This window comes from Xiphophorus couchianus, chromosome 11 (assembly GCF_001444195.1).
Source record: "Xiphophorus couchianus chromosome 11, X_couchianus-1.0, whole genome shotgun sequence".
In the NCBI taxonomy this organism is placed as follows: Eukaryota; Metazoa; Chordata; class Actinopteri; order Cyprinodontiformes; family Poeciliidae; genus Xiphophorus; species Xiphophorus couchianus.
In genome coordinates this window covers 5,190,592-5,212,017 of record NC_040238.1, presented here as the reverse complement: position 1 = coordinate 5,212,017, position 21,426 = coordinate 5,190,592, and the positions used below count along the sequence as shown (strand labels likewise).

Here is a 21,426-nt window from a genome sequence, read left to right as displayed (position 1 = left end):
CCAACAGACACACAGCTGCAGTTTCTGTTAAAGTTTTTTATTTAAAGAAACTGACTTAGAAACATTTTCTGTTGCCTGGTTTTGTTAAGTTTTGTTACTTATATGAATTATTGTCATTTTGGTCCTTAAAATACCAAAATTTCTACTTAACTTTATATTTTGGTTTGTCTAATGATGCCATTTTTAAACATTAAATGATGTTTTGATTGAGTTGATTTTTTACCAGATACTTTTTTACTCTTACTTGAGTAATTTACTTTTTCTTGAGTAAAAATATGTTGAAGTAGTGCTACTCTTACTTGAGTACATTTTTGGTACACTACCCTCCTCCGATCAGAATGTTATCTATCAACATTCAGATTTTATGCAGTTTTTACGTCTGTGAATCAGAGAAAGCAGATAAACATCCCTGGTGCTGCTGGTTTTATTTAAATATCTCACATTTTTCAGTGCCTCTTGTTAATGATTCCTGTGTTTTTGCAGGATTGGATTGATCAGTTCCAGGAGGTATGCAGTTATTTTTTCCAAACTTAGCCGTCGATGCGTTGAGCAGCAGGAGAGCAGATAAAGCTGCTGGGTTGAGGCCAGAGCGTATCGTAGAGCAGGCGCTGTGATGGGGTCGTGTGATCCGGCCTATTAGCTTCCTCCTCAGTGGGAAAGGTCAAAGGACGCACAAACACTGCTGCGGTTTGCATCAGCCTCCTGCACTGTCCACACTGGAGCTGCAGTTTTAGGCCGAGCTGTGGACGCAGGAATGGCTTTATGCTATCTGCTCTTTAAATGTGTGGAATCACAACATGGCCCTTTTAAAAAGGGAATCTTTGTGACTCCCAGCTGTAATTAGGAATAAATTAGTTATAGTATTCATCTGAAAGCACTGAGTGTGTTTATTTGATAGGTTTGTCCAACAAACTTCTATCTAGTTTCATGTTATTTATACATAAAATACAAAATTTTGAACTTAAAGCTGCAGCATTTAACTTTTATAAAGTAATACTTTTTATTTGTTGAACCTGTCGCCATGTCATGATGTTATGAGACAGATAATCTAAAAAAAATCAGTCTCCTCTGCTTCCTCACTGTGCTAACCAGAAACTACCAATCAGAGCCAGGAGGCGGGTCTTACCGCTGTCAATCATCCCCCTTGCTCTCTGCTGCTATAGCTAATGCTAGTTAGCATGGTCACTAATAACGGCGGTAAAACAGTTTTCCTGTAACAATAAGTTGTTTCTCCACCATTAGCACATTTAGCAGCGAGTACATGATATTGACTGACAGCGCTAAGACCCGCCTCCTGGCTCTGATTGGTTGTTTTTAGTGCATCTATCAGACGGTTCATTGAGGAGGTTGATCTTCTCAGATTATTAGTTTCATAACAAGCTGTCACCATATAGTGACACTTTAACAAACATGTCAAATAACATTATAAATGTGACTCGTTGCCAACGCAGCAGCAGCAGCAGCTGCAGCAGCAGCAGCCTGCACTCCTCAGCCACAAACTGTTGAAAAACAGGGTTTCTCTGTCAGACACATTTATGAAGCCATTCTTGCCTTCTTCTTCGTTTCAGGGTTTTATTTTCTCTAGTTGCCTTTATCTGATAGTGAATCAACAGGGAAATGAGAGAAGAGGAAGACATGCAGCAAAGGTCACCAGGCCGGGAATCGAACCTGTGACGGTCGCGTCGAGGACTGAGGCCTCCATGTGTGGTTGGCTTAACCGCTGACCCACCACAGCAGCCCTTCTCTGGAAAAAAAATGTGACCAAAAATGTTATTTTTGAAAGAAATCAGTGTTTTTCGTAGGTTTGATAAACCCAGACACATTTAAACAAGCTCTTAAAATTCTAATTCCTGCTCATGCGCAGTCGCAATTCTGGCTTTAATCGCCGCCAGCAGGGGGCGCTGCCGCTGACGGTCACCAGGCTTCCTGTCAATGCTCTTCGGTCGTCATGGAAACAGGTAGTTGTTGGTAAGAGAAAAATAATAAAGGTTTAAATAAAACCAATATTTTGTTTCTGACAAATTGCCATCAGCTCAGAACTTTTCTGATTCATTTAATTATCTGTAAAATTGTACATTATTTTGGTAAGAATGATGTTGAAGGTACATTTTAAAACAAATCGATTTTCCCGTTTTGGAGGTAAAATAATCATAAAGTATGGAAATATTTTTCACTGTGAAAACGTTTTATTTCTACTTATTGGTTATACATTTCCAAAATCCACTAAATGAGTGAAATACGTTTGTAATATAGAATTAGCAAAACAATGTGATAATTTGTTGTTCTGCTCCCTTTGTAGGGAACTACACAAGTGGAAAAATTTTGAAGATCTGCAAATGGTTGAAGAGTGATGTTGGAGTTGATCCAAACAATCTGTCCCTTCATCGGACACCAGGTAAGAACACACACAAACACACACACACACACACAAACACACACACACAAACACACACACACACACACACAAACACACACACACACACACAAACACACACACACACACACACACAAACACACACACACACACTCTTCCATGCTAGAAGTACCAGAATAATAAGAAATAATGGGAGCAAAGGTAAAAAGAACATATTTACAACATGAGGAAAACAATAACTATTATTAAAATTGCACACTCCGATTAAAATTAAAGTGCCTGTATAAAATAGTAATATAATTTAAATAACAGTTAGAATGTTATTTTTAGAGTAAAAAAACACATTAAGAAAACTAAAGGAGGAAGATTTTATTAGCTTTTTGTTCCCATAAAAAATACTTCATTTATCATTTTTATTAATCCTTATTTTCAGTAGTAAACTAAATTATTACTTTAAAAAATGGTAAAATGGGGTTTAAAACAAGCCAGGAGATATTAAATTACCCTAAGGGAGTTTTTTTTGAAAAGATATTAAAGATTGTAGAAAAAGAAGGAAAACTAATAATTTGGAGGTTGTGGGAGTTGATGAGTGGGCAGGAAAGCAAAACACAGTTTTGGCAATCAAGCTTCTCAGGGTTACACAAAGACCAAGGACAGAATTTGGTTAAAATGTATAAAATAATTATTTAGAAATAACTTTAATGAAATGATAAATCTACTTTCCAAACAAACTGGTGCAGATTGGAAGGAAAGCTGGAGTAAAAATATTTCTTTTGATTGAGTGATGATCTGCAGGTGTAGATGCAGGTGTTTGCTCCCAAAACTGTTTCCCTGTTTCACAGAAAACTGAAAAAAGAAAAGAGGAACGGGAGAGAAAACACAAAAACATGAATTCAGACAGGAAATATGACAGAAACCGACCATTTTTAGGTCCCAATAATCAAAACGATTCCCTCACAGTGACAGCAGGAGCATTAAGAGGAGCTAAAGAAGAAACATGGTGCGCTTAAAACACACTTTCTTCAAATAAAACTGTTAAAACTGACACATTCTCTCATTGTGTCAAAAGAAAAACATTATAGGCTGTCATCAACTATACATCAACATACATAGAAAAGAATAAAACAGTGTATATGTGGTGATTTTGCTCATTTATAAAATACATTTGAGCTAAAACCAGAGGTCATGCAGTCTGCGCTGCAGGCACAGAGTCTTAAAGTATATGTATAATTTAACACCTCAATTAAGATTTATTGGTGGTCAAACTCTGTGTTTACCCACCGTCAGCGCTGTTACTATGCTGCTATGAGCAAAACATAATTTCATCTGCATGCAGAGTGTGAAGCTGGGACATACGTAGTTTGATGCAGTGAAATGGAGAAATGAACGTTTTTCATTTACATTTGTCTCATAAAGAAGTTACTTACTGGAGTTTTTATACCGCAGTAGACGTCACGCCCCCAGCTTCCTGCTGGAGGGCAAAAAGCAACTAGCCAACCATGGCTAGCATTGGTTTTAGCTGCAAAGTTGTCAACATAACGCACTAAATCTTAAACGGACGCTTGACATGTAAAAGAAAGATAGACGCAGGGCTTTGCTACTAATTGTCAACACTTCAACAACTAGATAACAAAGTCAGGAAAAAGTTTTAATTAAGAAAAAAAGAGAGTGAGAGAGAGGGTAGTAGCTCAGTTATGCTAGCTTGACTATGACAACCTCAACACGTAGGTGTGCTGTGGAATTCTGTGTGTTTCAGTTCAGTTAAAAAATAATAAAAGTGACCGAAACACTGACAGACCATCAGTACAACAAGTGTTTAAATTAGCTAATCTACGTTAGCTGCTAGCACAGTGGTAGCTAATCTACCATAGCGATTACTTATTAATAATCAAAAATAAACATCAACCCTTAAGACATAAAATTGTAACGGACTGAATGTTCTGCTCTTTGTGTGGGAAATGTTTGAGAGTTTTTTGGTGTTGAATCCTGAAACATATACAGTAGTGCCATTGTTGTCAGTCAGTTGCTATTATTTCCCCAAGAAATGCAAAAAACAAAAACAAAAGTCTGCGTGTAGCGTAGCCGACACAGAGAGCGAGAAAAAAGTGGTTGTGTTGGTGTTTCTGCGTTATTTTCCCTCTGCGCTGAATTCATAACAGCTTCGTCTCCAGGTTTCATTTAGTTCACGGTTCTACAGCGAGGAAGGAAAAGAATCGTCTTTTTGCCTTTTAAGAGTTTCAGGTGCTTCTGTTATGCTTCTTGTGTTTATCTTTTTTATGTAATGTTTTTATGTATTTATGTGCTTTACATCATAAAAACACAAAAATACAAAGTCACACAAACATCACAGAAAACAGAAACATCCATTTTATCGAAATCATCCAGACGCGTCAAATATGTTGGTCAAAGTTTCATTTATTACGGTTCAGAAGCAGCAGGTGTGTTTTAGTCTTAGTTTAAAGGAAGTCAGTGTTTCAGCTGTTCTGCAGTTTACGGGAAGTTTGTTCCATATTTGTAGAAAACATATATAAAATACATAAACAGAAGAAAATCATACTGGGAGTTCTGGTTCTTAGCATGTTTTAATCCCAGTGTCTGCTCATGTTCAGAGAAGGAAACCATGAGGTCTGGAAAGCAGCCATTAAGTTTGGATTTTATTATATAGCCGTTTCTAGGTAAGGTGATACATTCTTTGTAAAGCAGAAATTGCCTTTTTTCATAATAAACAATTGGACTTTTGGAAGGAACGTAGGAAACGCCGACTGTAGCAGAATCCGACTCCTCTCCCGTTTCAATTGATTTTGTCTTTGCTGTCACTGGTTGGATGATCGCAGAGCTTTAATTTCTTCCTGAGACTAGTTGTGTTTACCGTCTGCTTCAGCGGCACTAAAAGCGGCTCCGCTCCATTTGCGTGGCGTTGAGGCGTTGAGGCATTGAGGCGAGCCCTGCTGACCGGTAAGGAACGTGAACACATTTTATTTCATCTGTGGGCTAAGATTAAAAACACAGGATTGATCACATCCTCAGCTCCAGATGCATGACAGGAAGAGACGGAGGTCTTGTTCATAACGAGCAGAGATTTAATGAGAGGCAGCACATTGTGATGGGAACATTCCCTGTTTCTGTCCCTGCCAGTCTGGCGGGTAATTGGACGACGCAGAGGGTCATCAGCTGATGTGGGTCACCTGAGCCTCCAGGCAGAGCAGCTCACCTTCTCCCCCACCAGTCGTTCTTATAGCCAGTGTTCGTTTCAGTTTCTCTTTTGCACCTTTAAACCTCACTGTGTCGCGATTTTTAATTTCTGCTAGCAGTAAATTTCATATTTCTAAAAACTAATCGTCCTGGATTCTCAGCATTTTTAGAAATATTTCTCCAGTTTATGTTGTATAAATAATGAGAAAAATGTCGTATTTTGGGCAGCTATTGATTTAAATAGTTTCTCCTTATTTATTTATTTATTCCTTTTCTAATTTCATGTTGAGATTTTATAGATAATTGTAACTCTGTGTTATCTGGGATCAGGTCAGTGTTTTTCAATTCGGGGCCGCCAGAGGGCGCTGTGGGGCCCTCAGGATGTTTGAAGGAGAAGAGGAAACGAAATAAAAAAAAATAAAATAAAGAAATAAAAGTGTAATCTCATACTTTTTTTAATCTTAGATTTTCATAATGATTATATAATCCTTATCAATCACTTCTTAAAAATAAAATGTAAGTTAAAATAATTTATTGAATTATTATTTCTGATTGGCTGCCAGCCGAATTCATCAGGCTGCAAGGAGTGGAAAAGTTGTGACTTGTGGGATTGTGATGTGATTCCCTTCAGTGACACACTTCTCAAATAAGTTCAGAATTATAATTTATTATCCAAGTCCAGATTTACTGCATCTGCTGCAGAATTATGACGCACGTCTCGCGCCATCGGCGTAAAATCTGGATAAAATGTGACAGGAAGCTTTGAAGCAATGGGATCGGGCTGTCACTGTAACATTTTGTTGTACAATAAATTGTCCCAATTGTTAGTTATTCCTTTAATGTTAAATAAACCCTGATTTCTGCAAAAACACAAAATCTTACCAGCTGATTTTTGTTTAGTTTCTAGTGCAAATATATTAGTTCACTTGAAATAAGACATTTTTCGCCTATTAGAAGTGAAATAATCTGCCAATGAAAGTAGAACTTTTTTTATTGATATTAAGGAATTATTTATTTAAAACAAGCTCATATCTTTGCGCTAAGATGCCGGTCGGCTCTGTGGAAACATTGGTGTGCAAGTCTTTTATAAGATTTTATTTTTTATTTTGTATGTGTTGTTGTGTATCATGTCTTTGTGGAACACGAGTTGAATAAAAAAATCATATTTGCAAATTTACTGAGATATTTAAATTACCAAATTTACTTGGTAGTATTTTGTGTTTTTGCAGTGTAAGTCCTAAATAAATAAATTGTATTTGTGTTTTGCAGGACTGCAGGAGTTAACTAAAGTTAAATTATCTACACAGTCTGGGATTATAATCTGATTTATATATTATTATTACGGATCAGTGATCTGGTCAGGGGCCAGTTATAAATGTTTTAAATATCACTTTTTGGGGATTTTTAAAGCTTTTTTTGCTTTCAGTCTTTGAACAAACAGGCCAGTAACTTTGGTTTTTAGGGAGAAGGAAGAATATTTGAGACATCTCAGTTTTGAAAGTAGACATTTGAAGTGCATCTATCCCCTCGAGCGATAAACGCAACGCTAGACCGGAAAGCTTTGACGTTTTTTTCTCCCTCCTTCGGATTGATTTCTCATTATGCCAGCTGTTTTAATTTCTGCCTTAAAGTTCCTGTCACAGTCTACCTTACATTTTCCTTCCCTCTGCACTTTGAACATTTAACAGCTCTTGTCACTGTCTCCGTTTAAAAGCCCCATCTTTCCTCTACTCAGGGGAATTTTTCTACATATCAACCCAAGATCTGAAAAAAAAAAACAACTCCTGCTTTTAAATATTTGACAGTGTGTGTCTTCCTCTCAGGTAATTTGGATTTGACTATTTCATCCGTCTCATTTTACTTTTCTGTTTTCCCCATCTGTCTTGTTACTTTGTCCTCTTTTGTCTTGTTTCTTTTTATCATGCCTCGTACTTCTCGGCTCTGTCTCCATCTAAAGACGCTTTTCTGTTGCTACTTTGATCTTTCTCACCCAGCTGCCTGTGTGTAAAGTCTCTGTGTATTTTTAGGTGTTTCTTCTTTGCATTAATTAGCCTTCTTGCATTTTTTTTGCTCCTCTGCAGGATTTCTTAAGGATGGATAACTATTATTTCCCTGGAGGCTTTTGTTACATATATGCCAGTTATTTTATGGTTTAATTTGCTGCAAGTAAAGTAAAGCTGCTGTTTTGCTGAGTTTAGATAATTATTGGATTAATTCAATAGTTTTATGTAAATAATGCGCATCACAAAATACAGGAGAGCATTTAAGGCGTCCCAGACATAATTCTCTTCTCTTCTCACTTCTGTGAACTTTGTAACTGACAGGCAACAATCAACAAACCACAAGCTTAGATTTAGCTCTCGCCTGGTTCCTATATAACTTAAAAACAATACAAGTTCGTTACAACTACCTGAGTCCTCTACCCACCTCTGAGTAATACTGAGATAAATGATATTTACTGCAGTACTTACTGCTGAACTAGCAACATTATCTTAGCTGATTGAAGTTTTTCTTGCACGTTGGTTAAGAGTGTCTGCATGTTTTCTATATGTTGGTCTGGGAGCCATGGGTACACTATGCTTTGCGCTGCACTTGCCTACTAAGATGGCGCCTATTGCTTCCGGTTCAGACTTGTGGGAACTATGTGTTGTAAAATTACAACACATAGTTCCCACACACAGTCGTTGAACCCTCTCCTCAACCTTTTCCTTCACTTTGATGACAGCATTTCTGCAGGACAATAAATCAGAACAAGGAGTTTTTCAGAGCAGCAGGACGAGATGAAGAAAACGACAGAAAGTAACGGAAATCTTTCAATGTTGATCCAGACCGCAAGTTGCACGTGTTGCTCATGTTGCTCATGTTGCTCGTGTTCATATTCCTCATGTTGCTCATGTTGCTCGTGTTCATGTTGCTCATGTTGCTCATGCTCATGTTGCTCGTGTTCATATTGCTCATGTTGCTCGTGTTGCTCATGTTCATGTTGCTCGTGTTCATGTTGCTCATGTTCATATTGCTCATATTGCTCATGTTGCTCGTGTTCATGTTGCTCGTGTTCATGTTGCTCGTGTTCATGTTACTCGTGTTCATATTGCTCGTGTTCATGTTGCTCATGTTCATGTTGCTCGTGTTCATGTTGCTCATGTTGCTCATGCTCATGTTGCTCATGCTCATGTTGCTCATATTGCTCATGTTGCTCATGTTGCTCGTGTTCATATTGCTCATGTTCATATTGCTCATATTGCTCATGTTGCTCGTGTTCATGTTGCTCGTGTTCATGTTGCTCATGTTGCTCGTGTTCATATTGCTCATGTTGCTCATGCTCATGTTGCTCGTGTTCATATTGCTCATGTTGCTCATGCTCATGTTGCTCGTGTTCATATTGCTCATGTTGCTCGTGTTCATGTTGCTCATGTTGCTCGTGTTCATATTGCTCATGTTGCTCGTGTTCATATTGCTCATGTTGCTCGTGTTCATATTGCTCATGTTGCTCGTGTTCATATTGCTCATGTTGCTCGTGTTCATATTGCTCATGTTGCTCATGCTCATGTTGCTCATGCTCATGTTGCTCGTGTTCATATTGCTCATGTTGCTCATGCTCATGTTGCTCGTGTTCATATTGCTCATGTTGCTCGTGTTCATGTTGCTCATGTTGCTCGTGTTCATGTTGCTCGTGTTCATGTTGCTCATGTTGCTCGTGTTCATATTGCTCGTGTTCATGTTGCTCATGTTGCTCGTGTTGCTCATGCTCATGTTGCTCGTGTTCATGTTGCTCATGCTCATGTTGCTCGTGTTCATGTTGCTCATGCTCATGTTGCTCGTGTTCATGTTGCTCATGCTCATGTTGCTCGTGTTCATGTTGCTCATATTGCTTGTGTTCATGTTGCTCATGTTGCTCGTGTTCATATTGCTCATATTGCTCATGTTGCTCGTGTTCATGTTGCTCATGCTCATGTTGCTCGTGTTCATGTTGCTCATATTGCTTGTGTTCATGTTGCTCATGTTGCTCGTGTTCATATTGCTCATGTTGCTCATGTTGCTCATGCTCATGTTGCTCGTGTTCATGTTGCTCATGTTGCTCATGTTGCTCGTGTTCATGTTACTCGTGTTCATATTGCTCGTGTTCATATTGCTCATGTTGCTCATGCTCATGTTGCTCATGCTCATGTTGCTCGTGTTCATGTTGCTCATGTTGCTCGTGTTCATATTGCTCATGTTGCTCATGCTCATGTTGCTCGTGTTCATGTTGCTCGTGTTCATATTGCTCATGTTGCTCATGTTGCTCGTGTTCATATTGCTCATGTTGCTCATGCTCATGTTGCTCGTGTTCATATTGCTCATGTTGCTCATGCTCATGTTGCTCGTGTTCATGTTGCTCGTGTTCATGTTGCTCGTGTTCATATTGCTCATGTTGCTCATGCTCATGTTGCTCGTGTTCATGTTGCTCATGTTGCTCATGTTGCTCATGTTGCTCATATTCCTCATGTTGCTCATGTTGCTCATATTCCTCATGTTGCTCGTGTTTTATTTAAAATGTCTACCAGTTCCAGTCTGAAATGTTGATTAGAATTTAAAGTTTATTGATCTTTGCGTTATTATTATATTGATGCCATCATGTTACTTTAAAATAGTCTTAAAAACAACAATATTATTGTTTATTGCAATAACTTCTGGGACAATTTATTGTCCAGCAACATTTGTTGTCATGACAAGCCTGAGCCTGAGAATTAAAACAATAAGAAGGACAGATGCAACATATGAGATAAATCAGGATATCAAGTTTTTATATAAAGCACAAAAGTTGCTGGTAATAAAGCAGGAAGTCGTGTAAATGATCTGCTCACAGTCTGAACTTTAACCTCCATACATGAACAATTCATAAGTTTCCCAAAGGAAGCAGAGACAAATAAATCTATAATAATCTGAGAAGGTGGTTAGAAAACTCAGAGTGTCCAACTGGATCTCAGAACCGGAGCGACCCGGCGCCGTTTTCCTTTTCCTCTGTGAGATTTTATTCGCTTGTTTTGGTCTCTGTGGAAACTGTCCTGGTTTAGTTTGGACACAACGTAAGTTTTACTGAACTGAACGGATGATGTTTGAAGGCCAATGAGGAGGTTCTGAGACTTTCAGGAGAGGAACTTCATCCTGATGGGAACTTTCTGATTCTGTCTTGGATGTTGAAGCTTGTTAGCAACTTACCTGCTCCAGGTGTTGGACAGGTAAGTTGTTTTATTTGAGCCACATTGGCTGTGACTGGTTCGTATTGGGGTATGAAAGCAATAACTGATTTGATTTTCCTTTTGGAAATTAAAAGTGTGTTCCACTTAAAGCTGCAGTAACTTTTACAAAAAATATTTATTTTTACATATTTGTTGAAACGGTTGCATAAACTGTCTCTGGCATATTTCTTATCATAGATCAGAAAACTGTCCAAAAAAACCATAATGACAAATTAAAATAAATTGAATTGGCCTAAAATGTCAGCATTTAGCCTCCCTAAATATTTATATTGGATCAACCGTCAAACAAATCAAAGCAAAATATCAGGTTATAGATTCCAGTTATGACCAATTTGATATAATTAAAAGGCTTTAAGCCAAAATGATGAAATAAATCTTGTTTCCAAGGAAAAAGAGGAAAAAAAGGAACCTTCTCCACACCTGTGAATCCTCCATCCTGATGTACTTCCCTCTCTGTAAGACACATTTAAAGATTGGAGCATCCTTCATGATGGCGGAGGGAGATTGGTTTTCCTGACACAGCCAGAAGATGGAGGGGCCAGGAAGGCAGGAAGCATAAATTAGCAGGATGGAAAGCATCATTAGGATTCATGCTCTGTGGACCACAGATGTCTGTATCACTTTTCATGACAATCCATCCTCTGGTTGTTATTTCAGTCTGCAGCAGAGTGGTACAACTTACAACCAGCTGACATCCACTTTCCCAGAGAGAGAATCCAACGCAGGGTTTGTTTTTAGCAGCTACGGTTAGCTTAGCTGCATTTCTGTACACTTACACGCTTAGCCTAGCTTAGCTTAGCTATCAGTTCCTCTAACACACACTCTATATATAGTTTGTTTATTTTATGGATATGTACAAAAAATACATCCAGCATGAAGCATAATGTCAAAGCTTTAGTTTTATAGATTTAAGGAAGTATAAACATGTCAATATTCCCACTCCTACATAATTACAATACATGTAACAATGAAACTGAACAGTTAACCCACCAATTTACTATCTATCTCATTTTAATTAGTGGTTGAACAATTATTATCTCGTTAAAAAAAGAGAACTAACAATAATGGACTTATGATATCTAACAATAATTGCATGTCTATATAATAACAGTTTTATGTCTAAACATGATCTAAGTTCAATATTCAAATTATTCCACAGTTTGACTTCACTTATTTGCATATTTCAAACTTTGATTCCCCTTTACTTTTTAATTTAAATTTTTTCCATTAATTAAGTTACAATATTATTGAAAATTCCACTTATTTCAGAACTTTATTATAACGTCGCATTAGGGCGATTAAAAAAACAAGTGGAAATTTCCAGCAAAAAAATCTCAGAATTTGTTTTAGGAAATAACAAATTTCTGAGTTTGAAATGTCCAAAATATATTTTAAAAAACAGCAACAATTTCAGATTAATCTCAGAAATTTCCTAGAAAATTATTGAAAAATTTTCAATGTTTTGAAAATTTGTGAAGTAGTCTTAAAAATTTCTGTTTGAAAAGTCAAAAATTTGCTACAAAAAGCTCAGAAATTTTGGCGAAAATCTTCGACTTTTGAAACTCAGAAATTTCCATATTTTTCTCAAAAGTTTCTGAGATTAATCTTAAAATTTTCATCTGTTTTCTGTCTCATATGCTGTCGTACTTTACCACTAAGGGAAACACTTTCTATAGAGCAGGATAAATATAAAGCGATTAGAAAACCTTTCTCTCAGGAGTTCCAGGAAAACTCGGTTCTCTTAGAAACGTTGAAAGTTTCCTGTAATATTTACTTTTTTTAAAAATGCGGTGTGAGGAGAGTCTCTCCTTTGTGGTCAGCTGACATATCGAGTTTAAACGTCCGTCCAAATGGCTGCTGATTCTGATCTGAGTTATTGGCTGCAGGAGAAAAGAGACCAGGTGTCATAAAATAAATAGTCTGGGCTACAAATCAAACTCTTTTCATCTGGCAGCCGATGAAGGAACTGATGAAATCCTCCAGAATTTAGTGAAAGGAACTTCCTTAATCATCTCCAGCCCAGAAAAGCTGAAGCTTATTGAAAACGGGGTAGATAACGATGTTTCCTAACACCAGTTCAATAAACTGGTTGATTATTTTCTCAGCTGCATGTAGATAAAACCAGGAAGTAATGATGATTATGAGCAAACACGCTCAATAAGACAACAAATATCAAACGTACATCCAGTTTTAAATGACAAATCTTGGCTATAAAGTCGCGCTCTCTGTAATTACACTCCTCTCTCTTCTGAAGAAAATATTTCTGCTGTACAAATTTGTTAAAAAGTGTGAGAGGTAATGTTTTAATCAGATGACAGAGATGAGGTTTATTTAAAAAGCCTGCAGTAACAGATGATAAACATTAAATGTGACCTCCTGATTTTTCGTCTTTCTATAATAATCTGTAAGATCAAAATGTCTTTAGAGCGATCAGAGCCAATGGATTTTGGTTTTTCTTTGTATTACGTGAAGTTGGTGTAAACTTGAAGTGAATTTATTTATTTGATTAACGGTTTTTGCAGGAATTGAGTTTAATTTCTTGAGTACAATCATTATTCAGAGGGCCTGAAAGATGTTTGTTTGTTGGGTAAATTTAGATATTTTGGTTCGTTTTCCCTTGAGGTTAGCTGGCTGCCATAATTAATGATGTCATCATTTTACTGTTTGCTTTGTGACTTTATTTTTATGCTCTGCTTCATTGGTGAGCTTTTTCCATGAATTATGAGTTTCAGGAATGCTTTTTAATAAGCAGTTATTTTCCTGATTTGAACATTGTAGTAATCATATTTGTGTTATTAATTAAAGCATAAGAAAGCAAATATTTCAGGGGTGAATTAATTTGGCTTCGTCGCAGATCGCTCTGATTGCATAAGTGACTTAATGTTTTCTTAAATTGTGCTTGAAGATAAATTGCCTCCAGGAAGAAGTGAATGTTTCTCTAATCTGTAAAGTTACTCATAATCACTGCTGTTGTTACATCACTGTCACCAGCCCCATTCTTCCCTTTTTAATCGCTGGATGTTTCATTAGTGTTGGACCTTTTTTCTGACTGACATATTTTGATAAATATCCGTTTCCATTAGTTACCCCCTGACCTGAGCAGATAACTCATGATGTCTTTTCTGCCCCGTTGTGAATTGCTAAAGAGGAACTGATGGGGATAAACCAGAGCTTCCTGTGTCCAGACTCAAAATAACTCTCTGATTTTCTTTTGAACGTTAATGACTCACATTTAATCAAATCTTCTCAGTTTATTCAGTCTTTGTACGTCATCAACAGATGAAGGTCGGATTCGTTTTGTGTTGTTGTTCCAAACATTTTAAGATTTTTCATGACAGAATGCCTGATGATATAAAAAACAGATTTCATTGCAGATTTTTACTTTTTATAGCAATTAGCTTGACCTTTTGACCCCTAATGCACAGCCACTTTTTAAAATGTTCTTGCTCATGTTGTAGTTTAACTTAAAGTATCTGATTATAACCTGGTAGCTTGAAATGCATCTTCTTGTAAAGATGTTGATTAAATATCTACAGTGGAAAAACACAGCCGAATTAATTGAAATTAACAAATGACTTTGTGTTGCATTTATCAAAGTAATGTAACAAATTACTTAGCAAAATAAATTTAATTATTAAGGGAATATTTAAATTCGATTAGCAGTTCCTTCTCACTTCCTCATGCAACACAAATTATTGTTCTAAATTAATTTTGCTTACTTTGAACCATATTGGTACAAATTACTGTTTAGAAAGAGATTGTCTCATTTCACGTTAAATGATTTAAATTATTCTTTTTTTCTATCTTCTTAATTTTCCTCTGATTAGAATCTTAAATTTTATTTATTTTAGTTTCAGTGTGTAATTACAGATTTCCTTAAAAAATGTTTATTGTTGAGAAGGTAAAAGAAAAAAATCACAGCTGGAAACCAGAGATCAGAGTGACCTCTGACCTCTGACCTGAGCCTCCAGAGCCACATACAGACGGTTCCAAAGTGGGCCATCTAGCAGCTGCAGCTCCACCCGGTTCTACACCACCTATACACCACCTAAAATGACACAAACCTAACCTGTAACTTTATATAAAAGCTCGTTTCAAGTCAATACTTCCTTAAAATTGATGAAAAGTTCCTGTTCCATTGGCAGATTATTTCATTTATAACATGAAAAATGTTTTGTTATGAAATAATCTGCCAATAAAACTTTTTCTGCGATTTTAAGGAGGTATTGACATGAAACGAGCGCCTTGCTGAACAGTTATTTGTAAGTTAGTTTTATCTTATTCCAAGTGAACTAGAAAATAGAAATAACTTGACCTGGTAAGATTTTGTGTTTTTGCAGTGCATTGTTGACTGTGTGATCTACGACTTTGTATTTAGTGTTTTTATGATGTAAAGCACTTTGAACTGCCTTGTTGCTGCACAAACTAACTTTTGCTTCAGTCCTTGAAAGACGGGCAATGACTTTTTATTAAATGTGTAAGTCTTAGGAGAATCCGCCGCCTCCTCAATCCTGACGTCCTGTTGTGCATTTTGAGCTTTCTATCCGTCCATAAGCTGCATCTCTGCAGCTGATCTTTGTGGCAGCACCAGCTGTGCTTGCTGGAAGGCCTTTGAAAGCCCAACCAGAGAAGTTTGTGTCAAATAGAGGGCAGACCAGGCCCTCTGAGAGCCTCTGCTTCTGGTTTCCACTTTAACACGGCAGCTGTTGGGGTGGCATCATGTGTGGCTGAAGTATTGGTTATGACTTGTTACCAACAGATGTTCATAAGGAAAATAAACGACAGGAGGGAAGGGCTGACATTTTTGGAGGCAGTCAGCTGAGGCAGGAATAAACTCAGGCATTAGCTTCATAAAGACAGGCATATTAGGAGCAGCCAGTTAAAATGGCAGCCAGTAAACGCGCTCAGACAGAGGGTTAAAAACCGAGGCCTTTACGTCTTATTGCTTATTAGCGCTGCCATGTGTTTGTGCTGCAGATGCTCATGCAGCCAGATATGTTTGTAAAAATGAGGAACAATTTTAATTTGGACTGAAGAATATGTATTATCTGCCTTAATGATTGAAGGATTTCGCATCTTATACTACTGGTTAACATTTTTAGCTGTAAACTTCAGAACTTTAACTTAAATCTGAGATGTTCAGATATTCGTCTCAGATCCAGGAGGTTCAAACTCAGGTTCCCTGGATTTACTCTATCCATCTTTGGCCCGATACATGAAATAAAAATCAATAAAGAACCCTAAATAAACTACAAAGCAATAGCTACCAATGAGCAGTTAGCAGCAGTTAGCATTAGTTAGCATCAGTTAGCAGTTGTAAATTAAACGTAGCTGAAAGGCACAACAGTAATAATGAACAGTTAACAACATAAACAGAAAAAATTACTCATGAAACACTGTTTATGATTAAATTAGTCTAAAATATGTTAAAATATAAAGAAAACACAGAGCTGATCCTGATACACAGTTACTGACGGCAACAGAAAAAAGGGGGAGGAGCTACTTACTGGTTGCTATGGTAACCACCAACTGTCAACAGAAGTTAATATACCAATAAATGTCTGGAGAAATGACTTATTGACTAAACAAAATAAATTTAAAGAATAAACATATTTTGACAAACTTCATATCAATAATATTGTTAAAATATAGAAACAAAAGTAGGTAACTTTCCTCCAAAAGGGCTAAAAATGACATGCTGACCAAAAATAGAATATTTTAAATTAAAACTCTTATTTTATCCCAACAATGCAAAAGTTTAATAAGCAAATAAATTAGTCAGAGTTTTATTGTAACGAGGTGCGTAAACCATTAAAGAGCCAAAACGTTTTGCAGGTTTTCCTCATTAGGAACCCAAAAATTATATTCCAGTAAAAGTAACACTTAAAAATATTTTTACTCCAGTAAAAGTAACACTTAAAAATATTTTTACTCAAGTAAAAGTAAAAAGTTGCCGTTCATAAAATAGTTTGGCCGATTCAGGTATTGAGTAACTGATCAAAACATAAATCATTAAGGACCAAAATAAAAATAATTACAAAATAACAAAATCAGGCAAAATCAGAAAAATGTTTCCAAATCAATTTCTTTCAATAAAAAGCTTCAGAAACTTTAACAGACACTGCAGGTTTGTGTCTGGTGAATTTTGATTAAAACTACATTTTTACTGAAAAAATGTACATTTAAGAGCATTTTTACTACGCTGTACTTTTTACTTCTACCTGAGTAATTTTATTATAAAGTATTTCTGCTCTCACTTCAGTAAAATCTCTGGATTTTTTCCCACTGAATGAAAATCAAACATGTTTTAACCAGAAACCCTCCAGAATCAGTTTCTGAAGGTTTTTATTGAAAGAAACTGATGTGGAAACATTTAATATTTTTGGGTACTTTACTCACTGGGCGTTTTTATTTAGCGTTATTAGATGCGCAGGGATTTTCATTTCACTTCACGGTACACACTATGTGGGAAAGCAGAAACATGCAGGTTGTGAAAAGAACAAAAGGTATAAATCGTTTGTGGCACTCTGCATGTGGCCACGCATGCAGTGTCACAATCTTAACTTGATTGTTGAAATTATATTCAGAAAATAACAGACTTCAGCTCAGTATGTGGCGTTAAAGCAAAAATAAAATCTGTAATGTTCCTCAGCAGCTGCTGAGCAGTCAGGCAGTTTGTCTTTTCACTAAACCTCCAACATGGATGAGTGAAGCAAATGAAAGTAGAGTGTAAATTAGCTCTTTAAGAATAAAAAAACATGTAACAAGAAAAATGGAGAAAAAAACAGGCGGATTTTAAAGCAGCTATAAAGACGCTCAGGAGGGAAGAAAAACTGAAAACAACTGGATGAAGTTGAAATGGGCGTGTGTGTGTGTGTGTTTTGCATGTGGGCGTGTGTGTGTGTGTTGTGCATGTGGGCATGTGCGTGTGTGTGTTGTGCGTGTGTGTGTTGTGCATGTGACTGCCTTTTCTTTTCTTCCTATATCTCTGCATCCACTTTGAGAACTTTGGTTTAACTTTATTTGGTGCGACGGGGTTTTAAACTATATGTGACAAACCTTTGGGTTTTCTGCAACACACAGTTCCCACAGGTCTGAACAGGAAGTGACCCGCGCCATCTTGGTAGGCAAACGCAGCTCAATGAATAGATGTGCGAGAGAAAGATAAATGAACAACATGGTTTCTGTAGAGACAGAGAATGGAGACATGTCAGACTGGCTGTGATATAGTTCATTACTTAGTGAACAGGTGGAGAGTTTTCACCATGGAGGAGATTCAGACCATCAGGGTTTAGACAGATTTATAAATTACGTACAAACTCTTTGTGTGAACAACAAAGTTCTGGTGACTGGCAGAGTGAGAACATGCAGTAACAAACACGTAGGTTACATGTCCGTCTTAACTAGCAGGTAAGAGCTACTTCAGCTAAGCTAATTTTGCTAGCTCAGCCGGAAGTACTACAGTAGCATTACACAGGTGGGTAGAGTACTCAAGCAGTTCTAACATACTTATATTGTTTAAGTTAGACAGGCCAGAGCTAGTTCTAAGCTTGTGGCACGTTTATTGTTGTCATAGCAACTGCCTGCCAATATGGCTGCCAGTTACAAAGTTTACGGAAGTGTGACGTCACATGGGAGCTACGTATAGTTTGCCTGAGTTGTGACCAGGTCCTCCTGACAGAACTGTAACTGATCCAGGTTTGCATGCTGCCTTGCTTCACACACACATTTCTAACTCCGCCCACAGACTGTCAGGGTTTTATGATGGCATCTTCAACAAAGCTCTTGTCTTTTCCAGCAGCCATTGTACAGTGGGAAAACTGGCTGAGGGTTGCTAGGTAACGGGCTGAGCTCTGTTGAGATTGCTAGGTAACAGGCTGAGCTTTGCTGGGGTTACTTTTTCCAGACACCACAAAAACATGAATTTATTGCCATTAACTTATTAAATTTTTTAAATTCTTGGGTTGTTTTGGGTTTGCAGTAGAGACTCAAACTGAAGTACAAAAACATGCAGAATGTGGATTTTGTATAATAGGTTCCCTTAAATCAGGAATCGAAGGTCGACCACCTGCTGCATGACTTCAGCTTTCATGCACAGGACAAGCTTTTGTTGTCTTCCATCATCCTCCCTCCATGCTTTTGTGTTGTTCCCATTATATCCTCCTGCTGTCTCTCATTGATTTGTCCTTTTCTTTTTCTTCCTCCAGATCCTTCAGGCTCTACATAATTTGAACCTCCTTCTGATTTTCTCCTTTCATCTCCTGCAAAGACAGAAAAGGCTGAGGAGAGGAAGGAAGTGAGGACAGAAAATTAAGCTTTTTAAGCTATAAAATAATAACAGACAGGCGGCAATGTGTTCTGTTTCCACTGTTATTAAGAACAAAACATTTATAAAAGTTTTCATACGTTTATTAGTAGCTCATGTAAGTCCTTCACTCCTTCACTCTGCCCACCGTGACTTAAGATATTCAGAGCGTCTCTGCTGCTATAATCCCTTTAATCCTGTAGTTTTAATTCATCTGCTTTGTTTATTTGGAGAGTTTTTTGAGCTCTCACTTCTGGTTAAATACTCATGGAGGAGACGTCAGCGCAGACTCAGCAGGATCATATGGAAAAATCTACATCCAGAAATCTGTTTCTAAGTGCTCTGCAGCAGCTTGTTGGGATAAATATTTACCTCAGGAACGGAGGAGCTTTTTCATTCCATAATCATCATTTTTCTTACTGTTAGTAATGACTTTCCAGAACAACACTGAAACCGCCAGAACTGCCAATGTAAAATAACCCATGTTCTGGACTTAAAATCTGTTTAAGAAAGACTTTTTAAGTGTTTTTTTCTGCATTGCATGCAGATGTACTCAAAAACAAAAACCTGCTGTCTCACTAAGTCTGTTACTGTAATCTTCTTTAAGGCTTTTAGGCCAATGTGTTATAAATCAAACATCACAAAAGCTTCCTTAAACTCAAACTTGAAAGAAGTAACAGATACTGTATGTGTTTGATGAATTCTGGTTATTTTATTCAGCTTCTATTAAACAACAAATGTAGCTTCTAAAAACATCGTCACCGTAATAAAATAAAGGCCCAAGTTGTTTTTTGCTAAAAGGGATTTTGGTGAAAAAGAATCACCACTTCTTTATTTACAAAAGATGTTTTAGGTGTAAAAAAGAGACTTGCGCAGAACATAAATAAGAATATATTTCTTATTTATTATTTGTTTAATAATTTATATATATATATATATATGTGAACCCTGGTTTTTGCGGGGTTTGCGTTCTGAAGAGAACCCGTGGTAGGCGAAATCCGTGAAGTAGTTACTTTTACTTTTTACAATTATTATAAAGCGTTATTAAACACTCTATATTGAAACCAAAGAACAAAACCTGTTTTCAGGCCCAAGCATTTAAAAACCCCCAAATATAACGCTTTCTTACAAATAACTACAGTAAAATAATAATTTTAATCATCAATACGAATCACAGTAGGACAAATTGTGACTCGAGTATTTGACTGTGGGTTAGGGCTGAATCAGATTTACTAATATAAACTCCCTGCATGTTATTGTTTGCATAAGGAAATTTCGCGCATGCGGACAACGCTGGAGGGCAAAATCAATTCTTTTACATGCCATCCATAGCCGCGCCGCCGCGGTATAATAATTTCCTTAACTCAATGAAACATGGACATTTAGACATTATTAATTTCGTGCTGTGCTCCACAGCAAAGGGAAAACCGTTTAAGTGAAACTCAGGACCAGGCTTTCTCGCTACCTGCATCGGCCAGGCTACGCAGACTCGTTGCCATAGCAACTGACAACAACGTCCCTAAAAAAACACTGAAATATTAGAGCAGAACATTCAGTCTGTTGCAGTAACATGGTTTTAGGCTTGATGTTTATTTTGCCATTATTAATACGTGATTGCTGTGGAAAGAGGAGAAAACTATAAATATATCGCTGCACTTTACTGTATGGCTAGATCCGCGGCTAGCTCCACGGCTAGCTCCGTGGCTAGCTCCGCGGCTAGCTCCACGGCTAGCTCCGCGGCTAGCTCCGCGGCTAGCTCCGTGGCTAGCTCGCTGGTTCTGTCTCTTACTCTGCAGTTGTGGAGTCACAATGTCTGGATCATGAGCGCCCCCTGCCATGAGGCCAGAGAACTGCCTGCCTCACCTCCAATCCAGTGGCGGCTGGTGCTAAAAAAAACTGAGGGGGGCGCACACAAACAAACAAATGAAAAACAAACAAAACAAATCTTAAAAAATAGCACTATTTGAACATGAATTTTGCCCTCCTTTCCTTCTGCCCTGCAAATTTCTCAATTACATTCTTGTTAAAGTCAGTCATCTCTGTGACTAGTCTTTTCTCCATTGACAACATGGCCAATGCATTCAGCCTGTCCTGAGTCATTGAGTTTCTCAGAAAAGTCTTGATTCTTTTCAGAGTTGAAAAGCACCTTTCAGCTTCTGCTGTGGTCATGGGTGTGGTGATGAGGATCTTCAAGAGCGTGACAGTTTCTGAAAAGACTTCTTCTAGATTGTTTTCCATAAACAGCTGGAGTAGGCCCACAGCACCACAACAGGCTTTGAACTCTTCCTTGCTGTAGATGAGAGTAAGCTCTGTCT

General features: G+C 37.4%; 1 long non-coding RNA gene across 1 annotated transcript; it reads left to right on the top strand.

Moving 5' to 3' along the window:
* The first annotated feature begins 2,011 nt into the window (after nt 1–2,011).
* LOC114153070 (uncharacterized) lies at nt 2,012–19,272 on the top strand. Its single transcript, XR_003597268.1, has 3 exons — nt 2,012–2,139; nt 2,300–2,395; nt 19,014–19,272. It is a non-coding gene; the product is annotated as an uncharacterized LOC114153070 (long non-coding RNA).
* Nucleotides 19,273–21,426: the final 2,154 nt, after the last annotated feature.